Here is an 8,043-nt window from a genome sequence, read left to right as displayed (position 1 = left end):
CTGATCAACACTGCCCACCTCTGTGGTTATTGTAGATGTTCCAAAAGACTGAGGTTAAGAGGCTACAGGGAGGAAAGAGCACCAACCACAAGAAGCACGGTTCAAAGCAGGAAAAGACGTGGTCCTGACCATGGTCCTGTCAGGCACCAACTCAGACGGGCTCTGCGACAGCATCAGGAGGCCTGACGAGACAGTTTGGGCCACCGGCCGGCAGGCACGAGAAGCTCCCAGGCCGGGAGACTTTACCATGATGGTGCAGCGAGCTCCCTAATCTCAAGGCAGCTCAACATCACACCTGAGACCTGGCCCCGAGGCAGCGCAGGAGTAAAAGGCACTACTCCGAGGAGGAGCTTCAGCTCTAAGTTAACCACAGGAAGAAAGACTCTTATCACATGTAAACATGTACGGGTTTCCACAGCTAGCTCTAGGGGACTGTCATCTGAGGGGAGCAGGGCGTGCCCAGAGGGAGCTCAGGCGGGGCCCCCTCGCACACGGGGGAGAAGCTGCACCGCCACCGGTCTCAGCCGGCACGCTGCCCGCGACCCCAGCCTCCCCCTGTGCCGGCTCTAGCACACATGACCCCAGCTCAGGCTCTCACGCTCCAGAAGCTGGTGTAGACAGCAGTGGGTTTCCTGGACAAAGTCTCATCGTCCATAACACAGCAACGGGCCCGTCTGCTCTGCGGGAGGAGAATGTATTTTAAACCTGGAAGAGTCATGATTCTGAGATGCTCCACATGTTGTCAGCTTTGCCTTCTGCAGACACGGGGCTCCTCCCCTTTGAGGGGGACCCCTCTGGCTGTGGGGTGTGCCCTCCCTGTTGGCAGAAACGTGGGGGGCAGGCAAACGACAGGCCTGTGACTTGTGCTGTGTCCTGCGCATAAACACCTGGGAGAGCAGGGCCAGGCAGGGCTGTGGCAGTGGAGAGTGTATGCCGCCGGAGGTGGTGATGAGACAGCGTGGCTATACAAAAGGATCCTGGGTGTGCCAACTCGAGCAGAGCCAGTAGGCAACTCTGGACCTCATGACATCCTGCCCTTGTTTGCCACTCACCACATCCCCAAATCTAGAGGGTCAGCCTTTTTCTAGCTACAGCACCTCACCAGGGAAGTCAATGCTACAGGACCACAGGGAGCCTCGCGGTGCTAAGGTTGAAGACTCTAGTCGGAGAACATCCTCGTGGTGAGGGTCTGTTCTCACGACAGTCTGCAATCCCTGGGAGCGGCTGCACATGGCAGGTAAAGGGGGCGAGTGGCTTGGGCACCTGCACCCCACTGAGGAAGCCAGGACCCCTCACATCTGCAGTGGCCGCGTGTAGCAGAGAGGGGCAAGGCCGCACATGTGAGAAGCAAGCACAGGCTGGCAGTGGACACAGGACTCCTTCCCACTTCGGGACAGCAGGGACCAGGGCCCGAGGCGGGACTCCTTTAGGGCACAGATCGGGTTTTGCTGCAGGACTGGCTCGGCTTTGCTGGTTCCAAGGACTCAGTTCAGCCGTCTTCTACCCTCAGACAAACTGCGACGGGTTGGGGACCTTGATGTTGAGATCGCCAGTGTTGATAATCCGAGGCATCTCCAGCAGGCCGATGTTTTTCACGGTGGACACGGCCCGGGCGGGCGCTGCTGAAAGGCCATCCTCGGATTTCTCCAGCCTGTTCTGAGCTTCAGTCTGAGCCACGATTTCATTCATGTTTATTTCCAACACCATCCTGCCCATCACCACCTCCTGAAGAATGTAGCGCACCTTATCCATATGGAAGATCAAATCCAATTCACAAACATTTTCGAAAGACTTGTCCAGAGTCTCCACAAGATCCTGGATGAGGTCCAAGATCCCAAGTTCACTCTCGAGTCCCCACAAAATACAAAGTAGAGGGTAGCATAATGCTGATAAATCAGTTTGTAGTCAGACCCACCAATCAAACTTCCACCCCACAAGAAGTTACAGATGTTGTCATCCCGTTTGAGAACTAGATGGAAGATCTCTCGAATAATCTGCTGTTGAATTTCTTCTGGGAAACGCTGGTAGAAGCAGACAAGCCACAGCTTCCCATGGTTATTGAAAACCAGGATTGCCTGAATCATCTTTGCCCGCCACACTCCTTTCTCCACCAGCTGCTTCCAGAGAGCCTCTCCTTCCACTACAACCTGGCCATACTTATATGGAACTATTTCTGGGTTTTTATTCTATTTGATTAATACATGTGTATACATATATATGTGTGTGTATCAATTTAATTTCATTAGTCGTTATTGGGCTGTTCATTGGATGAGTTAGAGTAGTTTATATACTTTTCACGGAATTAATCTATTTCATCAAAATTGTCAAATTTATGGGTCTAGGGTTGCTCAGAGTATTCTCTTATTCTTTCGATGTATGCAAACTCTGTAGTGTGATCCTTTGTTTCAAACTGATAATAGAAATTTCTCTCCTGTCTTTTTATTTGTCAATCTTGCTGGAGTTTTGTCTATTTTATTGATCTTTTCAAATAAAAACTTATGTTTCATTGACTTTTCTGTTGTGTGTCTGTTTTCAATTTTATTGATTTTTGCTCTTTTTCTTTTCTCCTCGACTATGGGTTTATTTTGCTCTTCATCTTCTAAGTTCTTGAAGTGAGAGCTTAGATTATTGATTTGGGACTTTTCCATTTTTGTCTGTAAGCATTTAGGGCTACAGATTTTCATCTAAGCGCTGCTTTAGCAGCACCCCACAATTTTTGATGTTTTACTTTCATTTTCACTAAGTTCAATGTATTTGTTATTTGTCTCAAGACTTCTTCCTTGACCAACAGATTATTTATGTGTGCTGTTTTACTTGCCAGGTGTTTGGGGATTCTGCTGATCTCTTCCTGTTCTTGATTTCTAGTGTTATTCCATTGTGGTTAAAGAGAACACTCCATGTGATTTCAATTCTTTTAAATATGTCAAGATTTGTTTTATGGCCCAGGAAAATATTTATTTTGGCATATGTTCCATGGATGCATGAAAATAATGTATATTCTGCTGTTGGTAGGTAGAGTGCTTTATAAATATTGATTAGATCCTTTTGGTTGATGGTCTTGTTGAGTTCTATCCTTGATGATTTTCTATCTAGCTGTTTTGTCAGTTGTTGAGATGGGGTTTTGAAGTCTTTGGCTATAATTGTGGATTTGTCTCTCTCCTTTCAGTTCTATCAGTTTTTGCTTCACAAGTTTTGCAGCTTGGCTTTTTGGTGCATACAAATTTAGGATTCCTGTGTCTTCCTAGTGGATTGAGTCTTGTCTCCAGTGGTTTTCTTTGCCTTGAAGTCCACTTAATCTGATATTAATATAGCCACTCCTGCTTTCTTTTGATCAGTGTTTGTGTAGTATATCTCAGTTTATCCTTTCACTTTCAAACTACACATATCATTATATTTGAAGCAAGTTTCCTATAGATAGCAAATAGTTAGATCATGTTTTCTTTTTGTTTTTTAAATCTATTATGCCAACCTCTATCTTTTAATTCAATATATTCAGACTATTTACATTTTCTGTATTTAGTGATAGGTTGAGACTTAATTATGCCATTTTATTTTTTTTCTGTTTGCTCTCTCTGTTTTGCATTTGTTTCTTTTTTTTCCTATCTTTTTGTCAGTTCCTTAAACTTTCTTTAGAATTCCATTTTGATTTATCCATGTTTTTAAGTGTATCTATTTCCATAACTATATTAGTAGTTACTTTGCATATTATACTATATTAGCATAACTTACAGTCTACTAATGTCGACATTTTATGTGTTTGAGTAGAGTATAGAAACCTTACTTCCCTTTATGTCCATTTACCCTTCCCCATGTATAACATAATTAGCTTTAATTTTTCTTCTACATAAACAGAGGACCACATTACACAGTTATAATTTTTGCTTCAAACATTAAATATAATTATAAAAATGCAAGCGAAGAAGGAAAGTCTTATATTTACTCACATTTTTGTTCATTCTCTTCTTCTTTCTTCCTTCCTGGTGTTGCAAAATTCCTTCTTTTATCATTTCCTTTCTGTTTAGAGGACTTCTTTTAGTCATTCTTTTACAGTAGGTCTACAAGCAATGAATTCTCTTAGTTTTCCTTTCAATCTGAGAATGTCTTAATTTCTTCTTCATTCCTGAAAATATTTTCTCTGGACAGAGAATTCTGGGTTGACTTATTTCAGCACTTGAAAAATGCTATGCTACTTCTTTCTGGCCTCCATGGTTTCTGATAAGAAATCTGCTATCATTCAAATTGTTTGTTGTGTTTCTCTCTGACTGCCTTCAAGATTTTCTTCTTCGTCTTTAATTTTCAGAAGTTTAACTATGATGTGTCTTTAGATTTATCCTTTTTGGGGTTCACTCAGCTTCTTGAATCTGTAAGTTTATATCTTCTGCCAAATTTGGAGAGAATTAATCCATTATTTCTTTGAATTCTCTTTCTCTTCTCCTTCTGGAACACTGATGACATGAACGTTAGATTTTTTGTTATAGCCCACAGGTCCCTGAAGCTCTGTTCACTTTTATTTTCAGTCTATTTTCTCTCTCTCCTATTGTTCTATCATCACATACACTTTTTCTTCTGTTAGACTATTCATTGACTTTATTTTTTGGCTATTGTAGTTTTCAGTTCTAGAATTTCCACCTGATTCTTCTTTATATCTTCTGTTTCTTGCTGATAATGTCTATTTTTCATTTGTTTTGAGGGTGTTCACAATTACCTGTGGAAGCTTTTTAATGAAGGCTGCTTTAAAATCCTTGTTAGATAATTCTAACATCTGTGTTATTTCAGTGTTGACATCTAATGATGTCTTTCTTCATTCAAATTTAGATTTTCCAGGTTATTAGTATAACAAGTGATTTTCTTTTGAAATCTGGACATTTCATATGCTGCGAGACTCTGGGTCTTATATAAGCCTTGTATTTTAGCAAGCTCCCCCTGACATAACTCCAGTTGGGGAACAACTCCACCTTGTTACTGCCAAGTGGAATTAGATGCAGATTCTCCATTAGGATTCTGTTGACAACTTGAAGGGGGAGGGTCCTTGTTAATGATGGGTCCCCACTGACACTGGGAGGAGGGTTGGCCTCATATTCTCTGAGAGGTGGTTAAAGACGTGACCCTCCTCTAGGCTTTCTCTGACACAAGGTCACCAGGTGTTGATGAATTCCAGGCTCCCATGTCATTTTCACCAACACCACAGGCTCTTCATTGCCACTCAGTATGGACAAAGATCCTGTTTCCCCCCTCAGCCTCTGACACAACAATGGCAGGTGGTTTGGGGTACCTTGTTACACACCTAGACTCTCCACTCCAGTTTCGATGATGGGTAAGACTTGGCCACAGCTTCTTCTGTGGTGCTGGGCTGGAGTAGAACCATTATTATCTAAAAGTTTCTGTCTTGCTAGGTAGCCCTTTTCCTGGCCTTTTGGCTAGAGAGAGCATGCTTTTCTTGGTTTTGTTTTGTTTTGTTTTTTTGTCTGTTCCCAGTGGCATTGTTAGGGTGCTAGCTTCTCCAGTCCCAGTGTGGGATAGATGAGACAGAAAGAAAAGGTCAGGGAACTCAGCATTCTTTGGGTCCTAAGCTCCCTATCCAGTCTGCCTTCTCTCCACTTTTCAGAGTCTTCTTATGCTTTTCAATATATAATATCCAGGGACTTTAGATGTATTGTACTCAGTGGGAGGAATATGGAAAGTATGTTTACTCCATCTGTTGTCCTCAATGTTCTTACTTCTTCCAGCAACTGTTCTCACTAAAAGACTAATAGCCTTAATTAAGCTTATTTTCTCTGGACACATTTCTTCATCTGCTGCAATCAAACACAATTAAATTAATTCAACATTGGTAAATGGTTTTCCTTGCTTGGTTAACAAAATGAGCATTTACTTTGACTTCAGCCTTATTTTAATATTTTAAATTTTTTAAAGAAACTTTGTTTCGATGAGATATTCCATTTTAAAATGTCCAGTTTTTCTGAAAATTGCTTTTCTGTGCATGGGACTATTATAAAGAGTGCCTAATCTAATAATATTGATGTATATAGTATTAGTTTAGCACAACTACAGTGTCACTGCATAATAAACACAATGCTTTGCCATCTAATTTGATAACAAATAATTCACCCCCCAACTCTTTCATAAAAGTACAACATTCAAACCCAAATTTTCTTTCCTTATTTTGACATGTTGAGTAGGCACTGTTAATAAAAAAATAAATAATTAAATGCTATGTCACAATAATGAGCATGACATTCAAAATGCTGTTAAGTTATAATTGGATTGCAGTAATTTGTAGTACACCAAGTAGCAACTACAAGCAAGCCTTGTCACAACTACTCAGTGCTGTTTTTACCGTGTGAAAGCATCATAGACTGTACAACTGAATGAGCATGGCTGTGTTCCAATAAAACTTTATTTACAGAGACCAGAATCCAAGACCAGAGAGAAAGAAACTAAACACATAAGAATACACACTGGATGTGAAATTTATGCAAATGTAATCTATAAGGAAAAAATACTGTAGTGGTTTCTTCTAAGAGATGTAGAGGAAAGAGGGCTGACTACAAAGGGGCAATAAAGAACTTTCTTGAGTTACAGAAATACTCTATATCTTGATGGGGGTGTTGGTTACATGAGGGTACACATTTATCAAAACATTAAACTGTACACTTAAATCTGTGCATTTTACAGTATGTAATTATGCTTCAATAAAACATTGAAATATAATGATAAACTATATTATTAACACAAATGGAACAACTTGAATAGGCTGTATATTAAATAATAGTATTGTATCTATGTTAAGTTTCTTGAGTTTGGTAGTTGTATTGTGGTTATACAGCAGACTATACTTGCTGATAGATACATCTGAAATATTTAGGAGTATAGTATCACGATGCTTGTAAACTACCTCTTAAATAGTTTAGACAAAATGTGTGTGTGTGTGTGTGTGTGTGTGTGTGTGTATAAAGAAACAGAGAGGTTGAGCAAGCAAATGTTTCAAAAAGTTAATAACTACAAGCCTCTTAGATAGCCTCATCCAACAGAGGGCACACAGCAGAGCAAGAAGAACTACAGTCCTGCAGCCTGTGGAACAAAAACCACATTCACAGAAAGATAGACAAGATGAAAAGGCAGAGGGCTATGTACCAGATGAAGGAACAAGATAAAACCCCCGGAAAACAACCAAATGAAGTGGAGATAGGCAAACTTCCAGAAAAAGAATTCAGAATAATGACAGTAAAGATGATGCAGGACCTCGGGAAAAAAATGGAGGAAAAGATCAAGAACATGCAAGAAATGTTTAACAAAGACCGAGAAGAATTAAAGAACAAACAAACAGAGATGAACAATACAATAACTGAAATGAAAACTACACTAGAAGGAATCAATAGCAGAATAACTGAGGCAGAAGAACGGATAAGTGACCTGGAAGACAGAATGGTGGAATTCACTGCTGTGGAACAGAATAAAGAAAAAAGAATGAAAAGAAATGAAGACAGCCTAAGAGTTCTCTGGGACAACATTACATGCAACAACATTCGCATTATAGGGGTCCCAGAAGGAGAAGAGAGAGAGAAAGGACCAGAGAAAATATTTGAAGAGATCATAGTCGAAAACTTCCCTAATATGGGAAAGGAAAGAGCCACCCAAGTCCAGGAAGTGCAGCAAGTCCCATATAGGAAAAACCCAAGGAGAAACATGCCAAGACACATAGTAATCAAATTGGCAAAAATTAAAGACAAAGAAAAATTTGAAAACAGAAAGGGAAAAACTAGAGCAAAAAATCTTAAAATTTGTATGGAGACACAAAAGACCCTGAATAGCCAAAGCAGTCTTGAGGGAAAAAAACAGAGCTGGAGGAATCAGACTCCCTAACTTCAGACTATACTACAAAGCTACAGTAATCAAGACAATATGGTACCGACACAAAAACAGAAACATAGATCAATGGAACAAGATAGAAAGCCCAGAGATAAACACACGGACCTAGGGTCAACTAATCTGACAAAGGAGGCAAGGATATACAATGGAGAAAAGACAGCCTCTTCAATTAGT

General features: G+C 40.5%; 1 pseudogene; it reads right to left on the bottom strand.

Moving 5' to 3' along the window:
- Positions 1-1,506: 1,506 nt before the first annotated feature.
- On the bottom strand, positions 1,507-2,090 carry LOC102997158 (AP-3 complex subunit sigma-2-like; annotated as a pseudogene).
- Positions 2,091-8,043: the final 5,953 nt, after the last annotated feature.

This window comes from Balaenoptera acutorostrata, chromosome 17 (genome assembly GCF_949987535.1).
Source record: "Balaenoptera acutorostrata chromosome 17, mBalAcu1.1, whole genome shotgun sequence".
Taxonomy (NCBI): domain Eukaryota; kingdom Metazoa; phylum Chordata; class Mammalia; order Artiodactyla; family Balaenopteridae; genus Balaenoptera; species Balaenoptera acutorostrata.
Note: the sequence above shows the minus strand (reverse complement) of the source record. Positions and strands in the feature narration are given on the sequence as shown.